Below are 10,257 nucleotides of genomic sequence, written 5' to 3'. Positions count from 1 at the left end.
GTAGTGTGCAAGTTATTAATTTATTGTCTTTCTTTTTTTTTTTTTTTTTTTTGCATTTTTCTGAAGCTGGAAACAGGGAGAGACAGTCAGACAGACTCCCGCATGCGCCCGACTGGGATCCACCCAGCACGCCCACCAGGGGCAACGCTCTGCCCACCAGGGGGCGATGCTCTGCCCATCCTGGGCGTCGCCATGTTGCGACCAGAGCCACTCTAGCACCTGAGGCAGAGGCCACAGAGCCATCCCCAGCGCCCGGGCCATCTTTGTTCCAATGGAGCCTTGGCTGCGGGAGGGGAAGAGAGAGACAGAGAGGAAAGCGCGGCGGAGGGGTGGAGAAGCAAATGGGCGCTTCTCCTGTGTGCCCTGGCCGGGAATCGAACCCAGGCCCTCCGCACGCTAGGCCGACACTCTACCGCTGAGCCAACCGGCCAGGGCCAATTTATTGTCTTTCAACTCCATACCTATCCTTCTTTCCTTTGCTTTGCTTGTTACTGGATCTGGATCGTTTCTCCTTGCCAGCTGGCACAAGATTTAGGTTTTTGTCAATAGTGGATGCTGGAGGGACAATGTAAGGCTATTGAAAAAGAAAGAAATAAAAAATGACTTTAGTTTTCTGACTTGAGTAATGGGTGGGATATGGTGCTGTGTACAAAGATAGAAGACACAGGAAGAAGAATAAGTTTTGAAGATGGAAAGAGTAGATTTGAAGATTTGAAGATGAGTTGAGTTTTGTTCATCCATTGGTCTAACAGGACTAATAAGACAGAGATAGAGGCCCTGGCCAGTTGGCTCAGCGGTAGAGTGTCGGCCTGGCGTGCGGGGGACCCAGGTTCGATTCCTGGCCAGGGCACATAGGAGAAGCGCCCATTTGCTTCTCCACCCCCCTCTTCCTCTCTGTCTCTCTCTTCCCCTCCCACAGCCAAGGCTCCATTGGAGCAAAGATGGCCCAGGCGCTGGGGATGGCTCCTTGGCCTCTGCCCCAGGTGCTAGAGTGGCTCTGGTTGCGGCAGAGCGACGCCCTGGAAGGGCAGAGCGTCTCCCCTGGTGGGCGTGCTGGGTGGATCCCGGTCGGGCACATGCGGGAGTCTGACTGTCTCTCCCGTTTCCAGCTTCAGAAAAAAAAAAAAAAAGACAGAGATAGAGCAAGCTCAAGGAAAGTCAAGGAGCTGTCAGTTTCCAACACCACAGATCAGACCAGCCCTCCTTCAACAAAGAGCTGAAGAATCTTGCTTCCAAGAGTCAAAGCCATTGGGAATCCTTAATACTCTAATTCCACTGAGCTCTTTAAAAACTTATTATCATATTTTGTTTTGTTTTTATTTTTCAACTGAAACTCAGAAAACTCAGAGTGTATGGATTCTAAGTTAGAGGATAGTGTCCTTACCCGGTGAGACCAGCTATGCCTCCTCTCTAGCATCTCATCCTTGTAGAGATTCCATTGAATGTACCAGCATCCTTTTGTGATTCATTCACAGCACATCCTGCAGCATCTTGAATTCCTGAAATAGAAGTTCCTGCTCAATAACTTCCCAATAGAAAGCTAGTAACAGATAATCCATACCCTCTCTTCTTTTTTTTTTTTTTTTTTTTTTTTGCATTTTTCTGAAGCTGGAAACAGGGAGAGACAGTCAGACAGACTCCCGCATGCGCCCGACTGGGATCCACCTGGCACGCCCACCAGGGGCGAACGCTCTGCCCACCAGGGGGCGATGCTCTGCCCATCCTGGGCGTGGCCATGTTGCGACCAGAGCCACTCTAGCGCCTGAGGCAGAGGCCACAGAGCCATCCCTTCTCTTCTTTTTTTATATCTCTATAGATAATATTGCCTCTCCCTTTAACAACATATGAGACCAAGATCCAAGATGGTGGTAGAGTAGGTGGAAAGGTCTTCCTTATAAAGAGGAAAAAAAAGATAAAAAATATGAACAATAAAAAGGCAATAAATATATATCTATCAACAATTGAATCTAAAAAACAAAATAAACTAGGAGAATATAAACAGACTCACAGATAGAACATTCTGATGATTGCCAAATGAGAAGGAGTTGGGGGGGTAGATGAAAAGGTGAAGGGATTAAGAAGTACAAATTGGTTGTTACAGAATAGTCATGGTGATATAAAGTTCTGCATAGGTAATATAGTTAATATTTTAATAATTATGCATGGTGGCCCTGGCCAGTTGGCTCAGCGGTAGAGCATCGGCCTGGCCTGCGGGGGACCCGGGTTCGATTCCCAGCCAGGGCACATAGGAGAAGCGCCCATTTGCTTCTCCACCCCCACCCCCTCCTTCCTCTCTGTCTCTCTCTTCCCCTCCCGCAGCCAAGGCTCCATTGGAGCAAAGATGGCCCAGGCGCTGGGGATGGCTCCTTGGCCTCTGTCCCAGGCGCTAGAGTGGCTTTGGTCGCGGCAGGGCGACGCCCCAGAGGGGCAGAGCATCACCCCCTGGTGAGCAGAGCATGGCCCCTGGTGGGCGTGCCGGGTGGATCCCGGTTGGGCACATGCGAGAGTCTGTCTGACTGTCTCTCCCCGTTTCCAGCTTCAGAAAAATACAAAAAAAAAATAATAATAAATATGCATGGTGTCAGAGGGTATGAGATTTATCGGGATGATGACTTAGTAAGTTATGTAATGTCTGATCAGGTGTATGGGTATACGCCTGAATCTGATATAATATTGCATGTCAACTGTAATTAAAAACAAAAAATAAAGCACAAGAAACATTTCTGGCCAGGCCCTGGCCAGTTGGCTCAGTGGTAGAGCGTTGGCCTGGCGTGCAGAAGTCCTGGGTTCGATTCCCAGCCAGGGCACACAGGAGAAGCACCCATCTGCTTCTCCACCCCTCCCCCTCTCCTTCCTCTCTGTCTCTCTCTTCCCCTCCCGCAGCCAAGGCTCCATTGGAGCAAAGATGGCCCCGGCGCTGGGGATGGCTCCTTGGCCTCTGCCCCAGGTGCTGGAGTGGCTCTGGTCTCAACAGAGCGATGCCCCGGAGGGGCAGAGCATCACCCCCTGGTGGGTGTGCCGGGTGGATCCCAGTCAGGCACATGCGGGAGTCTGACTGTCTCTCCCCGTTTCCAGCTTCAGAAAAAAAAAAAAGACATAGCATAGTTGAATGGATAAGAAAACAAGACCCATATATATGCTGTCTACAAGGGACCCATTTCAGAATGAAAGATACATACAGACTAAAAGTAGAGGGATGAAAAAAGATATTTCATGTAAATGGAAATTAAAAAAAAAAGCTGGGGTAGTAATACTATCTGACAAAATAGACTACAAAACAAGCGCTATAATGAGAAAGAAGGACACTACATAATGATAAAGGGGTCAATCCAACAAGAGGATATAACCCTTGTAAACATTTAGTCACGCAACATAGGAACACCTAAATAAATATACAAAGCAAAAAAAAATTTTGTGTGTGTTTTTCTGAAGTTAGAAACGGGGAGGCAGTCAGACAGACTCCCGCATGGGCCTGACCGGAATCCACCCGGCATGCCCACCAGGGGGCGATGCTCTGCCGATCTGGAGCGTTGCTCCGCTGCAACCAGAGCCATCCTAGTGCCTGAGGCAGAGGCCATGGAGCCATCCTCAGTGTCCAGGCCAACTTTGCTCCAATGGAGCCTTGGTTGCAGGAGGGAAGAGAGAGACAGAGAGGAAGGAGAGGGGGGAGGGGTGGAGAAGCAGATGGGCGCTTCTCCTGTGTGCCCTGGCCAGGAATCGAACCCAGACTCCTGCACGCCAGGCCGACGCTTTACCACTGAGCCAACTGGCCAAGGCCAAAGCAAAATTTTTTTAATAAAAAAATTCCCCTCTTTGATTTGATAGAGACAAGAAGACAGAGACAAGCATCAGCTCATTCCACTTAGTTGTAAACTCATTGGTTGCTTCTCATGTGCCCTGACTTAGGATCAAACCCATTACCTCAGCATATCAGGATGCTGCTCTATCCGCTGAGCAACCCAGCCAAGGCCTATAAAGCAAATCTTTTTTTTTTTTCTTTTTTTTTTCTTTTTTCATTTTTCTGAAGCTGGAAACAGGGAGAGACAGTCAGACAGACTCCCGCATGCGCCCGACCGGGATCCACCCGGCACGCCCACCAGGGGCGACGCTCTGCCCACCAGGGGGCGATGCTCTGCCCATCCTGGGCGTCGCCATGTTGCGACCAGAGCCACTGTAGCGCCTGGGGCAGAGGCCACAGAGCCATCCCCAGCGCCCGGGCCATCTTTGCTCCAATGGAGCCTTGGCTGCGGGAGGGGAAGAGAGAGACAGAGAGGAAAGCGCGGCGGAGGGGTGGAGAAGCAAATGGGCGCTTCTCCTGTGTGCCCTGGCCGGGAATCGAACCCGGGTCCTCCGCACGCTAGGCCGACGCTCTACCGCTGAGCCAACCCGGCCAGGGCTAAAGCAAATCTTGATGGACATAAAAGGGAGGTTGACAGTAATACAGTCATAGTAGGGTTTTTTTTGTTTGTTTTTTTTACAGAGACAGAGAGTTAGAGAGGGATAGACAGGGACAGACAGACGGGAACAGAGAGAGATGAGAAGCATCAACCATCAGTTTTTCATTGCGACACCTTAGTTGTTCATTGATTGCTTTCTCATATGTGCCTTGACCGTGGGGCTACAGCAGACTGAGTAACCCCTTGCTCAAGCCAGCGACCTTGGGTCCAAGCTGGTGAGCTTTGCTCAAACCAGATGAGCCCGCGCTCAAGCTGGTGACCTCGGGGTCTCAAACATGGGTCCTCTGCATCCCAGTCTGACACTCTATCCACTGTGCCACCACCTGGTCAGGCATAGTAGAGGATTTTAACACCCCATTGACATCAATGAAGAGATCTCTCAGACAAAATTAACAAGGAAACAGTGGTCTTCAATGGCACACTAGATCAGATGGATTTAATTTATATCTTCAGAACATTTCACTGCAAAGCAGCAGAATATATATTTTCAAGTGCACATAGAACATTTCCTAGGATAGACCACATGTTAGGACACAAAACAAGTCTCAATAAATTATATCAGGCATCTTCTCTGACTATAATGGTGTAAAACCTAAAAATATCACAATAAAAAACTGCTGAAAAACACACAAAGGCATGGAAAATAGTATGTTCATAAACAATGAATGAGTTAACAATGAGAGCAAGGAAGAAATCAAAAGACACCTTAAAACAAATGAAAATGAGAACACAACAACCCAAAACCTATGGGACACAGCAAAAGCAGTCCTCAGAAAGAAATTCATAGCATTACAGGACTACCTCAAAAAACAAGAAAAATCTCAAATAAATAATCTAACTTTATACTTAAAGGAACTAGAAAAAGAACAACAAACAACTCCCAAAGTAAGTGAAGAAAGGAAAAAATAAAGATCATGTAAAAAGAAACAAAATAGGCCCTGGCCGGTTGGCTCAGTGGTAGAGCGTCAGCCTGGCGTGCAGAAGTCCTGGGTTCGATTCCCAGCCAGGGCACACAGGAGAGGCACCCATCTGCTTCTCCACCCCTCCCCCTCTCCTTCCTCTCTGTCTCTCTCTTCCCCTCCCACAGCGAGGCTCCATTACAGCAAAGATGGCCCGGGCGCTGGGGATGGCTCCTTGGCCTCTGCCCCAGGCGCTAGAGCGGCTCTGGTTGCAGCAGAGACGCCCTGGAGGGGCAGAGCGTCGCCCCCTGGTGGGCGTGCCGGGTGGATCCCGGTCGGGCGCATGCAGGAATCTGTCTGACTGTCTCTCCCCGTTTCCAACTTCAGAAAAATAAAAAATAAATAAATAAAAAAAGAAACAAAATAGGCCTGACCAGGTGGTGGTGCAGTGGAGAGAGCATCAGTCTGGGATGCACAGGACCCAGGTTTGAAGCCCCAAGGTCACCGGCTTGAGCTTAGGCTCGCTGGCTTGAGCATGGGATTATAAACATGACCTCTTGGTCACTGGCTTAAGCCCAAAGGTTGCTGGCTTGAGCCAGAGATTGCTGCTTGAGCAATGGGTCACTGGCTTGGCTGGATCCCCCTAGTCAAGGCACATATGAGAAAGCAATCAATGAACAACTAAGGTACTGCAACAAAGAATTGATGCTTCTCATCTCTCTCCATTCCTGTCTGTCTGTCCCTCTCTCTCTCTTTGTCTTTGTCTCGCTCGCTAAAAAAAAAAGAAGAAATAAAATGGAATCTAAAAAAAATACAAAATACCAGTGAAAACAAGAGCTGATTCTTTGAAAGGATATAAAAAATGGACAAACCTTTAATCATACTTATCAAGAAAAAGAGAGGACCCAAATAAATAATATCAAAATGAAAGAGGAGAAGTAACAACTGACACCAGAGAAGTACAAATAATTGTAAGAAAATATCTCAAACAATGATAGGCCAACAAATTGGACAATCTGAATGAAATGCATAAATTCCTAGAAATATATTCTTCCAAAACTGAATCGATATGAATCAGAAAACCTGAACAGATCAATTACAACTAATGAAATTGAAGCAGTAATAAAAAAAATTTTCTGTGAATAAAAGTCCTATACTGGATGGTTCACAGGTGAATTTTACCAAACATTCAAAGAAGAACACCTATCCTTTTCAAACTATTTCAAAAAATTCAAGAGGAGGGCTGATTTTCAAGCTCACTTTATAAGGCCAGCATTATTCTAATTCCAAAGCCAGATAAAGATACTACAAAGAAAAAAAGGATAAGTCAACATCCCTGATGAACATAGATGCTAAAATTCTGAACAAAATATTAGCAAACTGGATATGGCAATACATTAAAAAGATCATATACCACAATCAAGTAGACTTTATTCCAGAGATTTAAGGTTGGTGCAATATCTGCAAATCAGTAAATGTGGTACACCACATAAACAAAATGAAAAATAAAATTACATGAGCATATGAGTAGATACATAAAAAACATCTGATAAAATCCAGCACCCATTTATTTATTATTTTTTTAATAAGATTTTTTTATTTATTCATTATAGAGAGGGGAGAGAGAGAGAGAGAGAGAGAGAGAGAAGGGGGGAGGAGCAGGAAGCATCAACTCCCATATGTGCCTTGACCAGGCGAGCCCAGGGTTTCGAACCGGCGACCTCAGCGTTTCCAGATTGACGCTTTATCCACTGCGCCACCACAGGTCAGGCCCAGCACCCATTTATGATAAAAACTCAGAAAAGTGGGAATAGAGGGAATACACATCAACATAATAAAGGCCATATATGACAAACCCATAGCCAACATCATCCCCAATGAGCAAAAACTACAAGCGTTTTCCTTAAGATGATGATCAAGACAGGCATGTCTGCTTTCACCACTCTTATTCAACATAGTATTGGAAGTCCTAGCCATAGCAATCAGACAAGAAGAATAAAGAGAAGGCATCCAAATTGGAAAGGAAGAAGTAAAACTGTCATTATTTGCTAATGACATGATACTCTATATAGAGAACTCTAAAGAATCCATAAAAAAAACCCCTACTAGAACTATAAATGAATTCAGTAAAGTAGCAGGATACAAAGTAAATATCCAGAAATTGGTTGCATTTTTATACACCAATAATGAACTATCAGAAAACTAAGAAAACAATCCCATTTACAATTGCATTAATGTAAAAGACCTGTACTCGAAAAATTATGACACTGAAAAAAGAAACTGAAGAATATACAAGTAGAAACATATACCATGTTCAGCAATCTATAGCTTCAATGCACTTACTATCAAGATATCAATGACATATATCACAGAACAAGAACAAATATTCCAAAATTTTAAATGGAAACACAAAAGACCCCTACTAGCAACAGCAATCTTGAAAAAGAAGAACAAAGTTGGAGGAATTATGCTAACTGCTATCAAATTATACTACAAGGCCATAGTAATCAGAACAGCATGGAACCAGCATACAAACATACATATAGATCAATGGAACAAAATAAAGAGCCCAGAAATAAACCAAAGTCTATATGGTCAATTAATATTTGACAAAAGAGGCAAGAACATACAATGAGGTAAAGACACTTTACTCAATAAATGATGTTAGGAAAACTGGACAGATATGTGCAAAAAAAAATGAAATTAGACCACCTTCTTACACCATGCATAAGAATAAACTCAAAATGGATTAAAGACTTCAGTGTAAAATTTGAAACCATAAAAATCGTAGAAGAAAACATAGGCAGGCCTGGCCTATGGTGGCACAGTAGATAAATTGTCAACCTGGAATGCTGAGGTCGCTGGTTTGAAGCCCTGGGCTTGCCTGGTTAAGGCACATACAACAGGTAATCAATGAACAAAAAAAGTAAAGCAGCTCTGAGTTGATACTTCTTGCTTCCCTACTTCCCACTCTCTTCTCTGTAAAATCAATAAATAAAGTCTTAAAAAAAAAGAAAAGAAAACATAGGCGGTAAAATCTTGGACATTTCTCTCAGCTATGTTTTTTTTTTTTCTTTTCTGATATATCTGCTAAGGTTAGAGAAACAAAAGGAAAAATATAAACAAATACATCAAACAAAAGTTTTTGCATAGCAAAGGAAACCAACAAAATGAAAAGACAACCCACTGAATGGGAGAACATATTCACCAATGATACATCTGATAAGGGGTTAATATCTAAAATTTATAAAGAACTTATAAAACTGAACACCAAAAAAAACGAACAGTCCTATTTAAAAAATTGGAAAAGGATCTGAAAAGACACTTCTCCAAAGAGAACATACAGATGGCCAATACACATATGAAAAGATGTTCAACATCACTAATCATCAGAGAAGTGCAAATCAAAGTCACAATGAGATATCACCTCACACCTGTCAGAATGGCTATCATCAATAAATCAATAAACAAGTGTTGGCAAGGATAGGGAAAAAAGGGAACCCTTGTGCACTGTTAGTGAGAATGCAGATTGGTGCAGCTACTGTGAAAAACAGTATAGAGTTTCCTCAAAAAATTAAAAATGGGCCCTGGCTGGTTGGCTCAGCGGTAGAGCATCGGCCTAGTGTGCGGAGGACCCGGGTTCGATTCCCGGCCAGGGCACACAGGAGAAGCGCCCATTTGCTTCTCTACCCCCACCCCCTCCTTCCTCTCTGTCTCTCTCTTCCCCTCCCGCAGCCAAGGCTCCATTGGAGCAAAGATGGCCCGGGGCGCTGGGGATGGCTCTCTGGCCTCTGCCTCAGGCGCTAGAGTGGCTCTGGTCGCAACATGGCGATGCCCAGGATGGGCAGAGCATCGCCCCCTGGTGGGCAGAGCGTTGCCCCCTGGGGGGCATGCTGGGTGGATCCCGGTCGGGCGCATGCGGGTGTCTGTCCCTGTTTCCAGCTTCAAAAAAATGAAAAAAAAAAATTAAAAATGGAACTGCCTTATGACCCACAGATTCCACTTTGGGAACATATAAAAAAAACCCAGAAACACTGATTTGAAAGAATATATGCACCCCTATGTTCATTGCAGTGTTAATTTACAATAGCCAAGATTTGGAACCAGCCCAAGTATCCATCAATAGATGAGTAGATAAAAAAGATGTAGTATATTTACAGTGGAATACTACTTGGCCATAAAAAAGGAAGCTTACTTTTTATGACAGCATGGATGGACCGGGAGAGTATTATGCTAAGTGAAATAAGCCAGTCAGAGAAAGACAAATACCACGTGATTTCACTTAGTTGTGGAATCTAATGAACAAAATAGAAACAGAATCAGAGACAGAAAACAGTGACAGATGGTAGGGGGTTTGGGGAGCTGGGTGAAAAAGGTGAAAGCTGCTTGTTTGGCTCTCTCCAACCCCACCTTAATACAGAACCTCTCACTTCATGTTTGGATTGCTATAAAGTCTCCAAACATGTTTTCTTGCTCCAATCTATCCTGGTAACACTGTCAGAAGAAACAATTTTCTAAAACACTGCTTTTACTGACACCGATGTTCAAAAGTCTACCAAGTTCCTCTTAAAGGAAATGATAGCTTCTCTTTTTTGACTTACTGCACTGTATTAGTATCCTAGGGCCACCATAACAAAGTCCCACACATCAGTAGGCTTAAAACAACAGAAATTTATTTTCACAGTTCTGGAGGCTAAAAGTCTGAAATGAAGATATGGCAGGAGGGCTTCCTTCTATAGGCTTTGAGGGATAGCTGTTCCATCCTCTCTCCTAGCTTCTAGTGACAGTCAGCAATCCTTGTGTTCCTTGCTCTGTAGGATGCATCACTCCAATCTTTGACTCAATCTTCACATGGCACTCTTGTGTCTGTCCCTTTACATGGTCATCATTTTATGAGGACA

This window comes from Saccopteryx bilineata, chromosome 2 (assembly GCF_036850765.1).
Source record: "Saccopteryx bilineata isolate mSacBil1 chromosome 2, mSacBil1_pri_phased_curated, whole genome shotgun sequence".
Classification (NCBI taxonomy): domain Eukaryota; kingdom Metazoa; phylum Chordata; class Mammalia; order Chiroptera; family Emballonuridae; genus Saccopteryx; species Saccopteryx bilineata.
Note: the sequence above shows the minus strand (reverse complement) of the source record.